The following is an 8,656-nucleotide window of genomic DNA, read 5'->3' as shown; positions in this document are numbered from 1 at the left end:
CATCTTTTGTTCCAACCAAACACGCTATGGACTGCAGCCCTCAAAAGGAAACCTGTTTTCCTTCTTCTTCTACCTTGACAAACTACCATAACGACTAAAACTGCCAATCACAGAGTTAGCCTCAAAAAAAGTTAGAAGACTTTATTGATTAAGTACAACGAAATTAAAGGTCCAAACGCGGCATGTCCTTATCGGAGGTGTCTTTTACTTCGAGAGTTTCCATTTTATTATAGGCGATGAAATTGAGCGCAAGTAAAATTAAATAAATATTCATTAATACACATCTCTACACTTAAAATGATTATAAATTTCAGTATTTTTATGAATGAAATGTTAATGAATGCCCTTGATGAGCCACTTGATAAAGAATAATACATTACTATGTGTAATTTAAAAAAAATTACAAAATTATCATATGATTAATTGATATAAAAAAAATAAAATAATCGCATACACTGAAAATAAGAGTTGATGATTTTTATTTGAACGAATTAAAATTACAAAATTATCATATGAATTAATTAATTGATAGATAATATTTTGTTCTTGTCAACTTTGCTTTATGGCTTTTGTTTATCATGGAAAAAATGATAATCGCAACTTTTTATAATCTTTTTTATTTAATTCTACTTTGATTTAAATTTATTTTAAAATATCACACATATATAGTTTTAAAAAATAAATTTAATCAGGGCGGACCCAAGAAACACCCCCCCCCAAGGTATTTGATTTTTTTCCCGCAATTTGGTTCACTCTGAATTTCGAAATTTTTTTGATATAGTTGTCTTACTCTTTTTTTTTTTTTTTCCTAATTTGACTCCAATTTTAAAATATTTTCCCTTCTTTTGAATTTAATTTCCCATCCCTCTTATGAAGAAGAAAAATATATTATTATTATTATTATTATTATTATTATTATTGGTTGTATTTATATTATCGCCATCTAAAAATAAAAGTAAAATTAGTAATTTTTATTTTTTATAATATTAATTATTTTTACATTGGCAAAATATTTTATATTTCCTTCATTTTATTAGATTTATATTAAGAGGTGTCTTTAATAATAATAATAATTTAATGTGGTTGAAATATATATATATATATATATATATATATATATATATATATATATATATATATATATATATATATATATATATATATATATAATTTTTTTTAAATTGATAAAAATTTGAATATTTCAGATTTATATTATCATAAAATTAAAAAGTATTTTATTAGCAAACTAGAAAGCATAAAAAAAAAAAAATTCTTTGGGAGTCTAATACTCTCATAGTGAATACATTTAGATACTGAATTTCAATATTTAAAAACTTTTGGAAATATTTTGAAAGAAAATTTTTCTCACAATTATTTTTTATTTTTATAAATGTCAAGAGTTTTAAAAAACTTTCAAAAAAATTTTTGGAAACTTCTCATGATTGATTTGTGAAATAAAAATTTTAAAATTAAGTTCAATTATAATATTTTAAGGAGTTATATGATACAATAATATAATAAAGTAACTACAAAATTTTAATATATTTAAATTTTTAGCGTTTTAATATATATTGAATATGCACAATATTATTAATATTGCTATAAAATAAGATAAAATTAAAATACTAATAAAAGAGAGAAGATTGAGAGAAAGTGAATTTCTTATTGATTTTCTAAAATATATCAAACATTATATACAAAACCTCTATTTATAGGCATATACGAGAAGATGGAGGGTTCACAATTACTGAAGTACTTATTGAAGTACATTGAATTTATGAAGATAATGGAAAGGGTTAAGAATGCTAATAGACATCCACATAAATATATTTATAACACTCACCCTTGGATATCCATACATTAAAGAATATATCTCATTAAAACCTTACTAGAAAAAAATCTAGTGGCTAAAAAAATCCTAGTGAAGGAAAAAAGTACATTATTCTTTCATAAAATACGCGATGAATACTATCTCATTAAAAACTTTTACCAGGAAAACTCAGTGGGAAAAAAACACAGTAAAAAAAAAAAGAGTACAGTGCGTATTAACTCCCCCTCATAAAGATATCACTTGAGATCTTTAAGTCTTCGCATACTAATCTTGTTCACTAATTTTTCAAAACTTGTAGTTGGAAGTGCTTTGGTGAGCAAATCATCAAAATTATCGCTTGAGCAAATTTGTTGAACATAAATTTCACCAAGAGTGAAGAAGAATTTTGGAGAAATATATTTTACTCCGTTTCCTTTATTGTATCTTTCTTCAACTGATTTATCATGCAACATTATCTTCACCAAAAATGGTTAGAACTTCCTTTTCAGCAGGTAGACTACATGTACTTCGAATAGGTTTAATTACTTATCTCAAATAAACACTACAAGAATTGTTACTTTTAACGACCAATTTTAACAACCGAATTATTATTTCCTCGTTAATAATATATGAATAACGACCAATACTATAATTGATTGTAATTATGTAAAATTTTAACAACCATTATAAAATTCCCTCGTTAAATAATAAAATTTAGTCGTTATATATAGACTTTTTTTATTGATTTATTTTCTCAATTTTTGAAAGTCTTTTACGAGGAAAAATATTGCCCTTGTTGATTAATTATATATTTTCCTTTTAGGATTTGATTTCCCTCCAGCGGGATTTTTCTTTTGTCTCTAAGGTTTCCTAATTCCTTCCAATTAGTAACTTCCACACAAAACTGATTTCTCCCTAATGTTGCAGCCTTAACATACGTCTTTCATAGGGTTGTATAAGAGTAGAGTTAATCGGTCCTTAGGGTTCCATTCAAAATTGCGTGTTCCAGATTCTCGCAACCTAGATTTGAAAGCTTTCAGCTGTTGCAAAGCGTGGATTTGGAAGGATTGTTGTGTGGGTGTGTCTTCAATAGGTATGTTTTACATTTACAATTCCCATTCTAATTATTGAGTTCCTTTAATTTTGATGCTAAATTTGTTTAGCAAGTTTTGATTCAGACCATGTAATTGATTCTATTTTTGAGGGAAAATTTCTCTTGCGTGTTCTAATGGAAGAACTTGATTTTATTTTGTGGTACTCTTTCATCCATTCAGCTAGGCACTTTAATTATTTCCTGTTGTGATTTAGGTGATATGGAGATTCTTGGAGGCTTTTTATGCTCTTCTTGGTTGTTGGGTTTTGTTGGACTGTTCTGATTTACGTGTTAGTTTCTTCATCTGTTTGCTGTAAATTTTCTATCTTGATTGGTTGGAATTGTTCATTTGATGTTTGATAAGGATTGCTCCTAGATGTTAAGTCTTGGTTCTTGGTTGTATGTAAAGATTTAGGTTATGATCACCTAGCACGTCAATTCTTAGGAAGGGTATATGGGGTTGTTAAGAGGAAAAGGGGGAGAATAGAAAAAAGGGGAGAAAGTGAAGAAGAAGGGGAAGATAAAGAGAGAGACTGAGAAGGAGAGGGAGAGTTAGAAATTAAATTGAGTAATATTGGATGATTGAATTAAACATTTTAAATTTATTTGGTAGCAGCAAGGTAACTTCATATGAGAATTATATTTATTATTTACTGCAGGATCAACACTAGGATTCCACACTGTGTACCTCTAGCTGCTGGTTTCATTTGTGCTCTGCATTATTAACTGCTCTTTTTAGCATTAAGGGCATGTGGTTTTAATCCCAATGATACTAGAGATTTTTGGCAGTGCCAATAAGGGATAAATCTGGTTTTGCATTTTGGGCAAGGACTAGTATTTACCTTGTAATAATATTGTTCTTTGTGTAAATCAGTTCAAATAATACATATCCTTGTTCTTTTAGATGCTTAACCTTTTTCTCTTACCTAGAAATCTAAAATTCTGCTGCAATTTTCACATGCTGAGTTCTATAATATCAGTAAACTTGTAGACTAAAAATTACATGCTTATTACTGCAAGTGAATAAGCTTCAAAAGAAAATTTCAAGTGTTGAGATCAAATATGCTGGTAGCCTTCAATTTCTCATCCGTACCAGCTCTACCTTCTTTCTTGACCACAACGACATCTGTAAGTTTATGTGGTTCAGCCTCTTCCAGCATTTGAACTACCATTCTCATTTAAATCCTAATCTAAGCCTGTTTTAAGCATGGCTGAGCTGCTCCGTAAAATTTTCTGATCAGTACTGCTATTGGATGTCCAAATGTGTTTCACAGCTAGTTCATTGCCATTACCAAGGACAACTTTGTACACATTTCCTGATCCTCCTTTACCGATCAAATTCTCCAATTTAATAGCATCAGTGATGTCTCTTTCACTAAAACTTAGTACTCTAAATGATTTCATATCCTAAGAACTCTGCTTCAATGGATGATCAAGATTCTTCAGTCTTAGCTTCGCGAATAATAACCAACCATCAGAAATGACCAAAACTAGCAGTCCGGCTGCTAAACAAGATATAAGTATGTTAAGGATCAGATCTGATAACAGAGATTGGAACTCAGAACAGAGAAGAAAGATGAGATGAGAAGAGAAAAGAATTAGATGAGAAGAGAAAAGAATTAGATGAGAAGAAAAAAGAATGAGATGGGAAGAGAATAGAGAAATGAGATGAGAAGAGAAGAGAACAGAGGTTTAAAGAAGAGAAGAGAGCATATTATTGAATTGAATCTTGAATGAATCCATACAGGTATGAGCTGACCCTTTATACACACAAAGAAGAATCGCTCTCTAATGATCTGGACATCCAAAACTAACTCTATCAAACCTGAACTAATTTAGGAATTTCCCTCCAAAAGCAGTTACACTACTTTCCTAACATTCCTTCTCCTTTTACTATAATATGTAACAATACCCTCCGCAAGAGAATCTTCTTGTCCTCAAGAAGAAGAGAACTTAAGAAATTGAGCTAGGACGAATGATTTGAACCCCCATGTAGCTTCTTCCGCTGGAAATTATCCCACTTAATAAGGCCCTGAAGAATTTGCAAATTATCCCTGGTAAATCAGTTGATGCAGCAAAAGTATGACTGCATTATCACGAACATTCCTTCCCATGCAACAATTTACATTGAGAACTGCACAAGGCAGCAATTTAGATTGAGTGCCCAAATCATTGATTCCTTGCAATGTAACCACCTGCCCTGCATGCTAGAAAGTAATTCTTGATTGCTGAAAATCAAATAAAATGGAGTTAGATGTCCTCAACCAGTCAACTCCCAATATAATATCAAAACTCCACATGTCTAATAGCTTGAAGTCAAATACAAAAGAGTGTTGCTGCATTCCCCATCTAAAGTTAGGACACATGCTGCTGCTAGAAATTTTCCTGTCTTTCACCATCACACAAAGAATTGCAGGCCCTTCAATAATAGGTAACTTCAGCTCTTTTGCCACTCTTGCACCCAAGAAATCTGTGGTACTACCACTATCTATTAATATCAACAATTCCACTGTTCTTATGCTGCCCAATTATCCTTATAGTATGATCCCCATGACTGCCTTCCATAGCATGCACTGACATAGAATCTTTTTCAGATAGAGCATGTACTTCTCCTTCTATAACATCATGCCATTCCTCTTCCCCCTCATCTTTTCCTTGTTTTTGCATCCAAATACTGAGGCATCATTCTCTTGCAATTGCAGGCCATGAGAGTTTTCTATTTACATTGATGGCCGTGAAAGAATTTCTCTCCACACGTAAAACAAGGTCCAGGTTGTCTAATGGTATTTGAATTAGTGTAATCGGTGGAAGTAAATTTAGTTGTAGGTTGGTTGTGTAAGACCGACTAGTGGTAGGTAAGGTTTTCTGCACAGAATTTGGTTGTTTTAAATTGGCATTCTAGTCTGTTATAGGGGGTTTAGGAGCATAAGGATAATTCTGAGTAGGTTGATTAGGTTTATAGGTAATAGGTACTGAAGATGAAAGGATATTAGATCTGAAATCACTTTGGTAGGGTCTAGAATAAGAAATTAGATGAGAAGAAAAAAAGAATGAGATGGGAAGAGAATAGAGAAATGAGATGAGAAGAGAAGAGAATAGAGGTTTAAAGAAGAGAAGAGAGCATATTATTGAATTGAATCTTGAATGAATCCATACAGGTATGAGCTGACCCTTTATACACACAAAGAAGAATCGCTTCTCTAATGATTCAGACATCCAAAACTAACTCTATCAAACCTAAACTATTTTAGGAATTTCCCTCCAAAAGCAGTTACACTACTTTCCTAACATTCCTTCTCCTTTTACTATAATATGTAACAATACCCTCCGCAAGAGAATCTTCTTGTCCTCAAGAAGAAGAGAACTTAAGAAATTGAGCTAGGACGAATGATTTGAACCCCCATGTAGCTTCTTCCGCTGGAAATTATCCCACTTAATAAGGCCCTGAAGAATTTGCAAATTATCCTCGTAAATCGGTTGATGCAAAGAAAAGTATGACCGAATTATCACGAACATTCCCTTCCCATGCAACAATTTACATTGAGAACTGGTACAGTGCAGCAATTTAGATTGAGTGCCCAAATCATTGATTCCTTGCAATGTAACCACCTGCCCTGCATGCTAGAAAGTAATTCTTGATTGCTGAAAATCAAATAAAATGGAGTTAGATGTCCTCAACCAGTCAACTCCCAATATAATATCAAAACTCCACATGTCTAATAGCTTGAAGTCAAATACAAAAGAGTGTTGCTGCATTCCCCATCTAAAGTTAGGACACATGCTGCTGTTAGAAATTTTCCTGTCATCAGCTAATGTCACAGCAATTGCAGGCCCTTCAATAAATCTGTTTTCTATAATGCCCTCTTTTTCATGTGAAATTTTCCTTGTTATTGTTGCACACATACTTGATGAACATGTGAAATCTACTATGAACTGGACCTTATATTTTTGTGTAAACCAGTAACTATGAATGACCTAGTTTCAATATTTTATTTACCTTGTAATAATATTGTTCTTTGTTTTGTAGGCCTAAATCATTGGGTATTGTTAATTCTGTATTTTAACATCATAGCAGTACCCCAAAGGTACTTGAGAGATCTTTTAAACCAGTAACTATTTTTTTTTTTCGAATTTTAAACTAGTAACTATGAATTACATAGTTTCGTATTTTAACTTCATTCTGGCTTCTCTTTTCCTTACTGCTTGCATTTTTTTTCGAATGTGTTTTAGTTATGTATTAGAGAGAACTTTTAGTTATGTTTAGACATTAGCCGCACTTATTCATTGCCAAAAACATGGCCACTGAGAGGATTATTAAATAGAATTAGTGACTAGTTAAATTAAGCAATAAATCTCAATTCATGGACACTAGACTAGCTCAGTTGCTTTGATTCAATTAAAAACTAGTCAAAAGGAATTTAACCAACTGGATATCAACAATATATTCTAGATTGAGAATTAATAAAGCTAAATAATATGTTGTAGAAATGAATAATGAGATTGATAATAAGTAGAAATCTCATTATAGCTACCATTAACAGTACTGGAAGCTTTTACCTCATAATAAAACACTAGTAATCCAATGAAAATTAAGAACTATCTATGGAGCCAAATTTATGAGAAAAGCTCAAACTAAGAGAGATTAGCCCATAGTTAGAGAAAATTGAAGAATAGGCCTATGGAGTATGGATGAGTACGCTAGCCTAGCCCATAACCAATGTTCTCATGCCCAAATTAGTTCTTAAGATTGAAGGTTGTTATTAATAAGTTTCAAAAGTAAGGAATGTGAGATTTTAGGTAAGCTGAGAACTAGAAATCAAAATTTTATATTGTAACTAGCTATTATTTATTATCAGTCGTTAATATTTACTTTAGATTAAAAGAAAATGAGAGAAAAAAATGGAATTATTTTGATTTTCTCTTTAAATTAAAGATAAGTAGAAAAAATATTTAAAATATCAATTCATAATTTTTATATTTTTTAAACTTAAAAATAAAATTTTAATTAAGCCATATTTAAAGAAAATGACTTTCATTTCTTTTAAAAAAATATTTTTTTAAATTTTAATAATCTTATTAAAATATGAAAATACTAATACATTTATAAAATAAATATATATTATTAATTTTAATAGCTAATAATTAGTAAACAACTGACAGCTATTAAAATAACTAACCGCTATTAGAACAGCTAATATTACCGAATAAGCCTTTAATCATAAAATTTTCAAATAAGTTTGAAAACTCAACCATATTAGAATTAATTTTAATATTATGAGATATTAAATTTAAATTTAAAAAAAGTTTAATGCCAATAATTTAAAATAAAAAGGGTAATGTTAATTAACAAAAATGAAGAGAAGAATAAACGAAAAATAGAGAATGAAGGAAAATGAAAAATTGAGGGAGATTGAGAGTGCAGCTGGTTGATTTAGAAACAAAAAAGAGTGGCTTTTATTACCAAGTGTCTCCCTTTCTTTGATCAATGCATAATTATTCAATAAGTCCTTCTGTATTTAGAAAATTCACTTTTATAGTTCTTTGTCTTTCAAATTCCTCCATTCTGACCCTACTTTTAAATTTCCACTTCATATAATATTTTGGCACCATCCTTTTTGTGATCAATGTTATTTAATTTTTTTAATATTTATTTATTTAATAATGTAACCTAAATTTTAAACTAAATTTTTTTCTTGTCAAATATGTTTGCTTATTTTTATAGGTTATATTTCTAACTATCAATTTATTAGATA

Source organism: Hevea brasiliensis, chromosome 9 (assembly GCF_030052815.1).
Source record: "Hevea brasiliensis isolate MT/VB/25A 57/8 chromosome 9, ASM3005281v1, whole genome shotgun sequence".
Classification (NCBI taxonomy): domain Eukaryota; kingdom Viridiplantae; phylum Streptophyta; class Magnoliopsida; order Malpighiales; family Euphorbiaceae; genus Hevea; species Hevea brasiliensis.
This window is presented reverse-complemented; position numbering follows the sequence as displayed.